We start from the raw sequence: 12,407 nt of genomic DNA, 5'->3' as shown, positions 1-12,407 counted from the left end.
CAAAAGAAATCAAAATGTGGTAAATTCAAAAAATTCCAATGCTAATGTACTCCGCAGTGTTCTGACAAGGGGAAAATCCTTAAAGTCCATCATTATTAAAATGTCTTGGCAGAAAGAAGGCAGTAAATTAATTTTTACGGGTTGGCCCCAATTTTCTCGGCGTCTGCGCCCTTGCAAAATCGCGAAGCTGAAAGCAAAAGCAGTCGCGCAAAAAAATGCCCCTCCATTTTGCTGGCGTTGAATTGTTTGGCTTTTTTTCAAAAGGCTATGGTTCTCTAGTCATGTTTCTTTAATTCTGAGTAATAGTTCTCCCTTACAACGTATCAACACCACGACGGTTGGTTTGACAAACTTCATAAACTCGGGAGGGATGGTTTCAAAACGCGGGTGAGTCTTGTTCGAGGAACATGAGCACTGCAAGTCGCGAGGTGGAGCGAAGTGGTCCTAGTGCTAACTGAATCACAACAACAACAAAATTGTTTTATTGACAGAAAAAAAAAGTAATATTTGAGAAACTTTATGTCAGAAAAAAAGAACTTTTGTTTTGCTATTTTTCTGTTAATATTTTTTTAGAAAGTCATCACATAAAAATTGAAAATTTGTTTTATATGAATTTTCATAAGCAGGAAACAAAGAAAAACAAGTAAGAGAGCAAAATTAATACAGATTTCAAATGCTACAGTTGGTTAAACTGTTAAACAGGTTGCAAACCTACTGCGCATGTCCAAAAGCACTCCGATCAAGAAGTATTATTGGATAGTTCTAACCGAAAAACTGCGTTCGAACCGACACCGATTCTATTGTTGCATCTTGTCTACCTGCAGTCAAAGAAATTTTTCATTTCGAACGTGCTATTTTCAGCTTTTGGAGTAAGCTGTACAGACCCAAAAAGAAGCTCGGCTATTGGTCCGCCCCGGCTCGGACTCCCCCCACTCCCTTTTTTTTCCTTTGACGAGTCGAGTTTTGCCATGGAAACGGCGATTTTGACAGCAAATTTCTCAAAATTGGCCACCAACTTTTTAACCAGATTTCAGCATGAGAATCAGCGTTCAAAGTTCTACAAGTCTGCAAAGTCTCATTAAAATCGTATAGAAAATTTCCGAAATGCACAAATTGAATCTCGGGCCGGCTGAATCCTGGGTATACTATAAGGCTACTTCGTGCCTAAAAAAAGAACCAAAAACAAGTCCAAACTGGTGCAAAATCTCTCAAATTTGAAGAAAAATAGGCCCGGTAAAATAGCCTTTACAGCCTCTTCTCGGCTGAAATCTTCAAACCTGCCAACGCCATCTTTTTTCTATGCATTAATAGATAAAATTGCCAGAATCTGAAATCCTTTGTCATGAGGAGAATTTGGGAGAAACGACTAAAAGTTTACGTAAACCTCCATAACTCAGAAACCAACAGGAGTTGGGGTCCCCAACTTTGAGAATAAATTCATCTAATAATACTGTTCGAATTTTGACCACGAAATGATCTTCCTGTGACAAACATTTCTAGGACATGCTAGTTTCACTTTACAGCATCTTTAAGTTTGCGTGCCTCCTAGTGACAAGATAGCAGCGTTACAGAGATCTATTTGGTCCAGAATGTAAATTTTTAAACATTCATCGCTGCTCTGCAGGGTTTATACGAAACCGACTCACCCGTGCGTTGGTCGGTGCCCTCCATTCCCGTCATGGTCTACGGACAATACCGCTACCGAATGTCATCAGGTTACCTGCAGCAACCAGCGGAGGCTATCATCTGCATCGAGGGCCGTGTCATTCCGAAGACGTATTAGAAACGCAGCTTTCGTTGGCGTAGTCCAACCATCGATATTTTACGAATTGGTAAATTGAGATCCATGTTCCTTTAAACTAAAAAAAAAGCGTACCAAGCTTGCTTCGTAACTGCGACAAAAGGAAAGAATAGTCGGATTTCTTCGTAATACAAAGAATCGCTTCAAATTCCATACTCATAATCCATTTATCTGTTCTTTGGCTAGCACTCTCGCCGTGGATCAGCCTTCCACGGACGCCTCCCTGGCCGCGGCCGCCCGCATCTGCGCGCACCCTCCGCATACTCCGCAGCCCAGCGTCGCGGAAGCCGAATTGAAAAGAAAAATGTCGCCATCCCATTTTTTTGAAATCCCGCCGTAAACCGCGCACGTATCTCCTTCACCCTTCTGGCCGTCGAGGCGCTGGGCGAGATTTGGCCGTCATCTCCCGGGGGCTGAAGCCACCGCACCCCGCCGCGCCCCACCCCGCCCGGACCGACCGCAGTGCCGCACAGGCAGCCGTACGGCCGGATGCTGCAGAGGGTGGTAAATCCATTGTGCAGCGGTGGCCGGCGGGGACGGGCGGGGACGCTGCGGGGACAAGGAGCAGCCGGTCCCACTCGCCTCACCTGATCGCCGCCTTCATCCCCGCGCACTTCCTGCTCTGCTGCAGGGGCCGCTCAGGGGCCGCGCTGGGGACGACCGCCCGGCCTCGGGGTCGTAACAACCAGCCGTAGGGGTGCGCGACGCAGCGACGAGCGAAGCGAGGTTTGCGAGCTTAGGGATTCAGCGTGCCCGTCGATAGGTAGAGGGGATTGCGCGGACACTCACTCACACTCACACACACACACACACACACACACACACACACACACACACACCTACACACACACACACAGCACATACACCTCAGACGGCCGCGACAATGCAGCAAAACGGCTTCACGCAGATAAAGCGCGCACAAGGGGCAGGCAAGTGACGAGCGGCGACGGGGAGGAATCACGCGAAAAAGGGAACGAAAACAAAAAGGAGCGCGGCAATCGGCATGCCGGTCTCGCCTCGCCCACCGCTCCCTTCCTCCCCGCTGAGGGCAGGAGGTGCAGCACGGACTGGTGCACCCGCAAAGGGAGCGGCAGCGGCAGCGCCCACCAGCCAAAGGGCTGGGGGAGAGTCTCCGCCCCGCCAACCGGGAAAGGGTTAGGAGGTAGCACCACGCCCAGCCGCGGCCTCGGCCGCAGCGCTGCATTGTCCAAGCTGGACGCCCGGCCCGTAATTTCTTCCCCTGCGCTCCCCGTCCGTCGTCACTCTCCTCTATCGCCTCGATGATCGACGCGTGGGGCCGTGCAGCACGTGACCACCACTATCTCGCTGCGCCTGGGCGGCCTGCCCGGTGGCCCTCTGGACGTCCCGCTGGAGGTCCCACTGGACTGGAGGTCCCGCTAGAGGTCCCGCTGGAGGTTCCGCTAGAGGTTCCGCTAGAGGTTCCGCTAGAGGTCCCGCTGGAGGTCCCGCTGGAGGTCCCGCTGGAGGTCCTGCTAGAGGTCCCGCTAGAGGTCCCGCTACAGGCACCGGTGGAGGTCCCGCTGGAGGTCCCGCTGTGGAGGTGCTGTGGAGGTCCCGCTGGAGGTCCCGCTGGACAGCCCGCAGGACGGACACGAAACCCGACCCCACTGCCCTAGATGAAGACGACGACGTCGTCGGTGGCGTTTGTCATCGTCACGACGACGTAAGGCAGCGTCACCACACTGGATCGCCGGGCCGGCGCCTCTGCAGGTCACACGCTGCCGGCCGGGCCGGCCGGGGTCACCGTGATAAAGGTAGTGATAGCGTTTCATCGCGCGCAGCGCTCCCGCCCCAAAGGAGAAGGAAGGAAGGAGAGAAAAAAAACAACCCAAGAATGTCATGATAAAGGACGTCCATAAAGAAGCGGCCGCGTGGTCGTGCGTGGAAAGCACCGCGCCAGTCCATTCCCGCCACCTGAGGGGGAGGGGGAAGATTTAAAGGGGGGGGGGGCTCGGCCATGCGCGAAATCCCCGTCCTCCTTCGATACAGTAGTCTCGCCGTGCACGTGCAGCGACGGCGGCGTGATATCGGGCGGCGATTACGCAACATGCATCATCTGTCTGTACCGGAAGTAGAGGCGGGGAGGGGAGGGCCGCTGAAAGGGGCGAGGGTGGCTGCGCCAAGGCTGCGCGGACTGATAAGTAAAGATGACGAGGTGCAGAGCAGCGCGGGTGGAGGGGAGGGGACGGGACGGAGCGAGCGGCCTGAATAGTGGTAATCTTAGTTTCCATGTTCCGAGTTGGCCACCTAAAACTCGGGCGGTGCATGGGCTGGCTGGAGGAGGCGGCGGCCAGCACTAAAGACGAGCGGGCCGGAATTACGAGTTGAAGATTGCGCCCCGGGAGGCAGGGACGACGGAGGGGGAGGCGAAGTCAGGAATCAAAAAGAACAAAAAAAGAGACAGAAAGAGCAAAAAACAACGAACGAGAGGTGGCGGACAGGCAATAAAGAGCCGTTTAATCGGGTGCAGTGTAGGCAGCACCACCGGGCAGCGCACGACAAGCCACACACACCCCTCGCCCTCCCCCTCCCCCCCCACACACACAATAAAAACGATGCGCGTGGGAAGCATCGGTCCGAAACCCCTCCCCTGCCTGGACACATCCAAGCCACGCGCCCAAATTGTAGCGAAAAAGGACGAAGGACGCGCGCATCACACACACGCACACAACACTATGCACACACACACTACCCACTACGCACACGACGACCTACGAGGTGGATGTGCGTCTGACAGGAGGCGGGGCAGGTCACTCGTCAGGGCCAGCAGAGCACACGTCATTATTCGCAGAGGGCACACACGCACGCACGCGGCGCGTGTTGCAACAAGGCCCATCAAGGACACAGAGGCGAAAGCAAACGACCGCTGTGATGGGCCGGAGACGGCGGCGGGGGCGGGCAGGGCCTCTTCATGTCGCACAGCGAGGCAGCACGACGGCTTGCCGACGGCCGCCACGTCGAGACGCCAAGATGTCACCACTGTAAGTGCGCTGCGCTGTCTGCCGTGTGTTCATGCATCAATGAGGAAGAGCGCACGAATCGGTCGCGTTTCCGCAACTGGCCATACCGAGTCCAGTCGTCCTCCATTTCGTCTTTTCCCCCTTTCACTCCGTTTTTCCCCCTTTTCAATTAGGCCGTGACCGGAAGCTGATGGCAGATAAACGAGAGGGAGGCAGAGAGACAGAGAGAGAGAGAGAGAGAGAGAGAGAGAGAGAGAGAGAGAGAGAGAGAGAGAGAGAGAGAGAGAGAGAGAGAGAGAGAGAGAGAGAGAGTAGGTCCGGCATCACACGGAATATTTATTACATTAGGACCTTTCCCTCTGTCACACGCGGCGAACACACGTGGGTGAGTGAGAGCGGCCGAGTAGCAGGGGATCGAGTGATCCTATGTGTGTGTGTGGGTGAGAGAGAGACTGTGTGTGCGCGCGGTGGAGGTGTAGTGGGGCGTGTCGCTTCAGAGGGTACCTTAATTTAATCCCATTCGCGGCGATATGTACCCACAGCCCTGGTGGATCGTTCGGACCCGATCTGGACGCAAAGATGGCGTCTGCTTGCCGTCCGTGAGGTCCTGGGGGGGCCATAACTAGTCCGAACTGAGTCCAGTGCGTCCTTCCTGGTCCACAGTCAGTCCTGCTGTAGTCTGCGACGTCCGGAGCCTTCAGTCCATTCGCCGTCCCGGCGCGTCCACGGTCTCACGTCGTCCGATAAGAGTCCCAAGCGTCCTTTCGGAGTCCACTCGAGTCCGAAGTTGGTCCACTCTGCGTCTGCTTGGTCCACGCACAGAAAACAGCGTCTGTCAAGCGTCCGCATTGGGTCACCTGCCGTCCGCCAAACTTCATAGAAAACTTTACGAAGTCCGCAATACGTCCTTGAAGTCCGTGAATGGTCACCAGAGGGTCCGCCAGTGGTCCGGCGGGAGACGCCGCGAGAGTTTTGCCTGAGAGTCCCTGGTAAGTCCGTTTGGGTCCGAAGCCGGTCAAAAATGGAAGTCCAGGATATGTCCGCAGTGCGTCCGTCCAGTCCGCCCCAAAGGTCCGCTAGTGGTCCGAAGTGCGACGCCGCTTGAGTTTTGCCTTAGAGTCCCTGGTACGTCCGTGCTAGGTCCGTTGGGGTCAGTGTGGCGTCCATACTACGTCCGTTTGGGTCCGTGGGGCGTCCGTACTGCGTCCGTACTGCGTCTGTTGGGATCCGTGGGGCGTCCGTACCGCGTCCGTTGGGATCACTGGGGCGTCCGTACTGCGTCCGTTGGGACCCGTGGGGCGTCCGTGATGCGTCCGTTATGGTCCGCACGGCGTTATGTAACTGGGGCGCAAAGGGCTCTTATAGGCGCTTATGGACGCTAACGGACGCACTTCGGACTTTGGATGCGTGGACCCATAAGGACGCACTTAGGACCCTGGTTGCGACCACTCGTTGGAAAGGTCTCACCAAGACCCGTTCGAATCTGCAAAAAAAAAAAATTGTTGGTCACCCCCCTTTTTTCAAAATAGAGTTAAAAAATCAGTATCTTGAAAAAAGGGGGGTGACCAACAATTTTTTTTTATTGCAGATTCGAACAGGTCTTGGTGAGACCTTTCCAACGAGTGGTCGCAACCAGGGTCCTAAGTGCGTCCTTATGGGTCCACACATCCAAAGTCCGAAGTGCGTCCGTTAGCGTCCATAAGCGCCTATAAGAGCCCTTTGGGCCCCAGTTAGATAACGCCGTGCGGACCCTAACGGACGCATCGCGGACGCCCCACGGGTCCCAACGGACGCAGTACGGACGCCCCAGGGATCCCAACGGACGCAGTACGGACACCCCACGGATCCCAACGGATGCAGTACGGACGCAGTACGGACGCCCTACGGGACCCAACGGACGCAGTATGGACGCCACACTGACCCCAACGGACGCAGTATGGACGCCACACTGACCCCAACGGACGCAGTATGGACGCCACACTGACCCCAACGGACCTAGCACGGACGCCCCACGGACCCCCACGGACCCCAACGGACCCACATGGACCCTTTGTGGACCCTTTATGGACCTTGCGCGGACGTACTGGACGATAATTGGACGCCGGTGGACCTCGCAGGGACGCAGTCCACAAACGGTCCTATTTGAAACATTTTGGACGCCACCTGGACGCCACGGTTGGCGTCCGGATCCCGTCCGACCGATCCACCAGGGAGCGCCGAAAGAGCCACCGGGACCCGTGGGAAGGGGAGGGGAAAGGGAGGGGGGGGGGGTGCGTTCGTTTGATAGCGCATCGCATATGAGAGGCGAGAGTGCTTGTCACAGTGTTGGCGGGAAAGGCACGATGAGTACGGCGCTCACCGACATACACAGACAGACAGACAGAAAGACAGACAGACAGACAGACAGACAGGCAGGCAGGCAGGCAGACAGGCAGGCAGACAAGCAGACAGACAAGCAGAAAGACAGACCGATCGACAGATCGACAGACGGACGGACAGGCGAGGCGTGCGGTGGCTGCTTGAACGACGGAGTGCGGGGGCCGAGCGACGGCTCTGAATAACCACTACACATCAAAGTGCAAGGCGACGCCGGACCGAGTCGGGCCGGTGACGCGACGAGGACGAGGACGGCGAGGACGAGGGAGGCCTTGCCGCACACAGTCACCACGCAGTCACCACACGCATTCACCACGCAGTCACCACGCAGTCACCACGCAGTCACCACGCAGTCACCACGCAGTCACCACGCAGTCACCACGCAGTCACCACGCAGTCACCACGCAGTCACCACGCAGTCACCACGCAGTCACCACGCAGTCACCACGCAGTCACCACGCAGTCACCACGCAGTCACCACGCAGTCACCACGCAGTCACCACGCAGTCACCACGCAGTCACCACGCAGTCACCACGCAGTCACCACGCAGTCACCACGCAGTCACCACACGCAGTCACCACGCAGTCACCATACGCAGTCACCACGCAGTCACCACGCAGTCACCACGCAGTCACCACGCAGTCACCACGCAGTCACCACGCAGTCACCACGCAGTACGCCGGCATACCCGGGCAGGCGGCGGCAGGCGGGCTCAAGGCCCGTTTCAGAGCTCTCACATAGGATTTGAAGCACCCCTCATTGAAAAGGAAGGGCAGTACCATTCTGTGTTCGATTTGGGTGGCCTTTGGTGGCGGCAGCGCTCCGAGCTGGCGTGCCCGGACTGGCGGCCGACTGCACAGATCTAGTCTTCTCGTGCATCGGCCCGCCCCGGCCAGGTCGCGCTTCGCGAAGTCAGCCGACGCCGCAGAGCATGATGAGCACGCCATTCTTTTTCATTTTCTCTTTCCCTCTTGACGCTCCCTTCCTCTCTCTCTCTCTCCCTTTTTTTGCGTGGAAATGGCATTTTAATGTCGGCCGCCCCGCGCGGGCCGCGCGCCTCCCTCGCAGTGCTCGCAGTGGTGCCGCCTGGCCATTGCATTCTGCAGAGCCAGCCTTGCGGTAAATATAAATGTCAAAAATGTGACATGCTTGGGGGGCGGGGCGCGGCGGCGCGGCGGGGCGTAGCGGAGCGGGCCGTGTTTTGCCAGGCGGCGGCACCCACCTGCTCTTGAATCAAATCGCAATTTCAACCGGGACTGCTGCGAGCTGCGGAACCACGGCGGAACCCCTCGTCCCTCCGTGCCGCCCGCCTCCAGCCCGCCTCCAGCCCGCCTCCAGCCCGCCTCCAGCCCGCCTCCAGCCCGCCTCCAGCCCGCCTCCAGCCCGCCTCCAGCCCGCCTCCAGCCCGCCTCCAGCCCGCCTCCAGCCCGCCTCCAGCCCGCCTCCAGCCCGCCTCCAGCCCGCCTCCAGCCCGCCTCCAGCCCGCCCCAGCCCGCCTCCAGCCCGCCTCCAGCCCGCCTCCAGCCCGCCTCCAGCCCGCCTCCAGCCCACCTCCAGCCCGCCTCCAGCCCGCCTCCAGCCCGCCTCCAGCCCGCCTCCAGCCCGCCTCCGACCCGCAGTGGCGCGGCGACAAATTTCGACGTCACGATAAACCGCCTGGCGGGCAGGCCGCCGCCCTACCGGTGTCGTCGGAAAAAAGCGGCGCGGCCGGGGCAAAAAGGCGTGGGATCATCCGCCGAGCGATAGGCCAACTCACCTGGAAACAGGAAAAAACGGCGTTATTACGAAAAAGAAAGAGCAAAGAGAGGGCGAAAATTAATTCCGGCAGGATAACGAGCGATGTGGGCGTGCGCGCAGTTCGGTCGAGTGTAGTTTTTGCCCTTTGAGCCGGAAAGCAAGTCTCGTTGTTTTTCTCGACAAAAAGTCCGGCCCAGAGAACAGAAAAAGGTCATATTGACGTCAAGTGAGCTAAAATTGATAAAATTTAGTCACGCTCTGCATCAGTGACCCCTCATGACTAGAATTTGACTCGGTATTTTGTGTCAAATTTACATCATAAGATATCATATTCAATAAAAGGATATCAATTGACATGCACTTGACGTCAAAAATCGCTAACTTTGACCGTCGGCAATGATGTCATCTTGTCACTAATCATTTGACATCATCGTGACCTTTTTCTGTTCTTTGGGGGAATGCTGCACACGTTGCTCGCCACAGGGACGTACGCAGCACGCCGCTAGGCTGCTGTTCGACTCATATTGGTCCACTGACGGCGCTAACGCAATTCAGCCCGTCACAATCATTGACGCGCCGCTGCCGTCCCATGACGCCCCGTCACGGCCAAACCAGGCCGACGCGTCACGTCATTGTCGCGCTGCCTCGCACCTGGCAAGGCCATCGCGATGCACGCTGCGCCTACACAGCCGTACCCGCCGCCAACAACTTTTCCTCGCTTTGTTTCGAAAACAAAAGAAGGTGAAACTTTCGGCACTGCGCAGCAGGGACGTTGGCGAGGTCGGTGTGGCGGTCAGGCGGGCCAGGTCCACGCGGAATGCCGCGCCGCCGCGCCCTGGCTCTACCGGGGGCTCTGCCCGGCGGCGCCTCCATGAAAGGCAGGAGTCATGCCCCGTGTTCCGGTGTAACCGGTATGTTATACCCCCCTGGAGCTTTTTACCCCCGGTACATCATACCTAGGCATGTTTTACCCGTTTAAAAATGATCTTGCCCGAAATCGTGCCGGATGACGGCAGGATTTCGGGCATGCCCGGCCGGCACGCCCGAAATCCGCCCCGCACCAGGAGTCCGGGCTTGCCGAAAAATGATCATTTTGTTGGAAAACAAACCGATTTTCGGCAATGCCGGACGCTTGCCGGGCATGCCGAAAACGTGCCGAACCGTCCCTCCCATTAAGCTGCAGGGGAGGGGGAGGTACCTGGATGGCGGTGCCCATTCAGTCTCACACACAGGCACACTCGTACACACACAGGCTCACATTTACACACTCACATACACACACACGTACACAGAACGCTGAAGGAGAAACACTGGTTAGTATTGGAACCCAGGACGACCGTCTTTGTGGACCGAGACGCTGCCAACTGCACCACGGAGGAGACCTGGGGAGGAGGCCTCAGGCTCCCGATGCCTTCCAGCGAGCTCGCTCGACCCCGAGCGGCACTGGAGGGGGCGGGGGAGACACGCTGCTGGCGGAGGAGCACGCGGCGAGCCCTGTGTCTTGACGAATACGTAACCCCCGCGAGACTCTTGGGTTAGTCGCGGAGAGCCCCTCGACTTTTGGACAGGGTGCGTGGGTTGAGCTGGGCACTTGGATCTAACAACAGACTTAGTGAACGTGAGCGTAGGTACTGGAGCACTGCGTGTGGACTAGTCAACCCGCGGATCCAGGCCCACTGGAAACCCAGGTCTGAGGCTCCCAAACCCGGTTATTGGGGTGCTGGCTCTTACACGCAAACCCGGTTCTTCGCTTCCTTATAATCCACGAAGTACCCTTGCCCCGCGGCTCATTTTATTGAGAGCCCTATAGACCTTTTCTTTAGGATGCAAGCTAAAGTTACTGCTAAGGCTGTTAAGCATCAGAAGCTCAACGGATTCAACTGCATTCATTCAAGTACCCGTATCAAAGTGTTCAATTTGATTGTAGATTCACTGTTAAAAAAGTTATGAATTTTCAAAGCAATTTTGATGACAATTTTCCGAACACGGATATGAATTTTACAAACATTGCAATTTTCATAACTTGATGCGAAAATTCGAAACAATTTCGTAAAATTGACAATTGTTGGTAATTTTCAAACCATGTTCTGAAAATTGCGAATCTTAAGTGTTGATTTTGAGCTCACAATAGTAATTTTCCGAATCCGATTGTAAATTTCATAACTGGCTCAAGGGGCCTGGCCAAGGGGCGCTGGTAGAGTCATCAGGTAGCTGACCCTCCGCCTCCCGTGGGACGTGGTAGCACAGCGGTAAAGAGCGTGCACCACAAGTCAAAGATCCCGGGTTCGAAACCCGCTGATCAAAAGTAGAATCGGTTCAATAAATGGCAAAAGGCCGCATCGGTGTTCATATACATGAACAATTAGTTGTCCTTTTGTTTAACTGCCCTAAAATGACCTCGCAAACGCGAATATTAATTTTCATAACATGATATGAATTTTCATATCGTGATTGTAAAACAATTTACAATCATTTGTGATTTTAATTTTCATAACAATTGTTTGTGAAAAAAAATGCCAACCAATGTTATGAAAATTACAACTGATTTTTTTAACAGTGTTTGTTCAGTCAAAGAATTCAAAATTGTCCTACAAACATCTCGTTTGCACGGAATTTTCTAATTTTTCACGCCGGTTTTGATAGACTTGGTACTTAAGAAAGAATTTCATTATTTTAACTTTTCAATTTTGTGCGCAGGTCAAAGACATTAACTTGACACTTCTTTGATTAGGGTCTCGATGCGGGGCGCATGCCCAGGCATGCCCGGAATCATGCCGAAAGGCACGGGCACGCCCGAAATCCACCCGGCCGGGCAGCGGTCGGGGTCGCGGTACGATTCCGGGCCGCCCGCGACAGCGGGGCTCATTTCGGGCTTGCCGCGTGCCGGCGGCGGGTGGATTTCGGGCTTGCCGAGCGCATTTAGGCATCATTCAGGGCATGCCGGACACTTCGGCATCATTTCGACATCATTTCGACACATTCTCGGCACGATCTTTTTTAAACGGGTACCCCCCCGGTAAAATGTGCCTAGGCATGTTTTACCCCCCACCCTCGAGGGTAGGGGGTACAATGTGCCTAGGCATGTTTTACCCCCCGGTAATATGTGCCTAGGCACGTTTTACCCCCCCCCCCGGTAAAATGTGCCTAGGCATGTTTTACCCCCACCCTCGAGGGTAGGGGGTACAATGTGCCTAGGCATGTTTTACCCCCCCCCCGGTAAAATGTGCCTAGGCATGTTTTACCCCCATTCTCGAGGGTAGGGGGGACAGTGTGCCTAGGCATGTTTTACCCCCCGGTAAAATGTGCCTAGGCACGTTTTACCTCGGGCGCTCCGCGTCTCTCGCAGTCTGGGCGCTCTTAGTGGGGGAAAGAAAGAGCGACGACTCTCGGAATCCATCACCTGTTTGCCGCAGAGCTGATGTCAACGGGTTTAACAGTCATTTATTGGTCGGGTCAGCACTTAAGTTTCGTCTCGGCTGTGTCACACAGCTCGGTGACAAAGGGTGAGGGG

The 12,407-nt window shown here is 55.7% G+C and overlaps 1 protein-coding gene and 1 long non-coding RNA gene across 2 annotated transcripts in view; one reads left to right on the top strand and one right to left on the bottom strand.

Moving 5' to 3' along the window:
* Window positions 1–12,407, bottom strand: part of LOC117651056 — a 153,751-nt gene that overhangs the window by 30,934 nt on the left and 110,410 nt on the right. The gene's annotated exons all lie outside the window — the stretch shown is intronic.
* On the top strand, window positions 1,631–2,114 carry LOC117651057. The gene is made up of 2 exons (XR_004588087.1): window positions 1,631–1,832; window positions 1,988–2,114. It is a non-coding gene; the product is annotated as an uncharacterized LOC117651057 (long non-coding RNA).

This window comes from Thrips palmi, unplaced genomic scaffold (assembly GCF_012932325.1).
Source record: "Thrips palmi isolate BJ-2018 unplaced genomic scaffold, TpBJ-2018v1 HiC_scaffold_5, whole genome shotgun sequence".
NCBI lineage: Eukaryota > Metazoa > Arthropoda > Insecta > Thysanoptera > Thripidae > Thrips > Thrips palmi.
The sequence above is the reverse complement of the archived record's forward strand: the minus strand, read 5'-3'. Positions and strand labels throughout refer to the sequence as shown.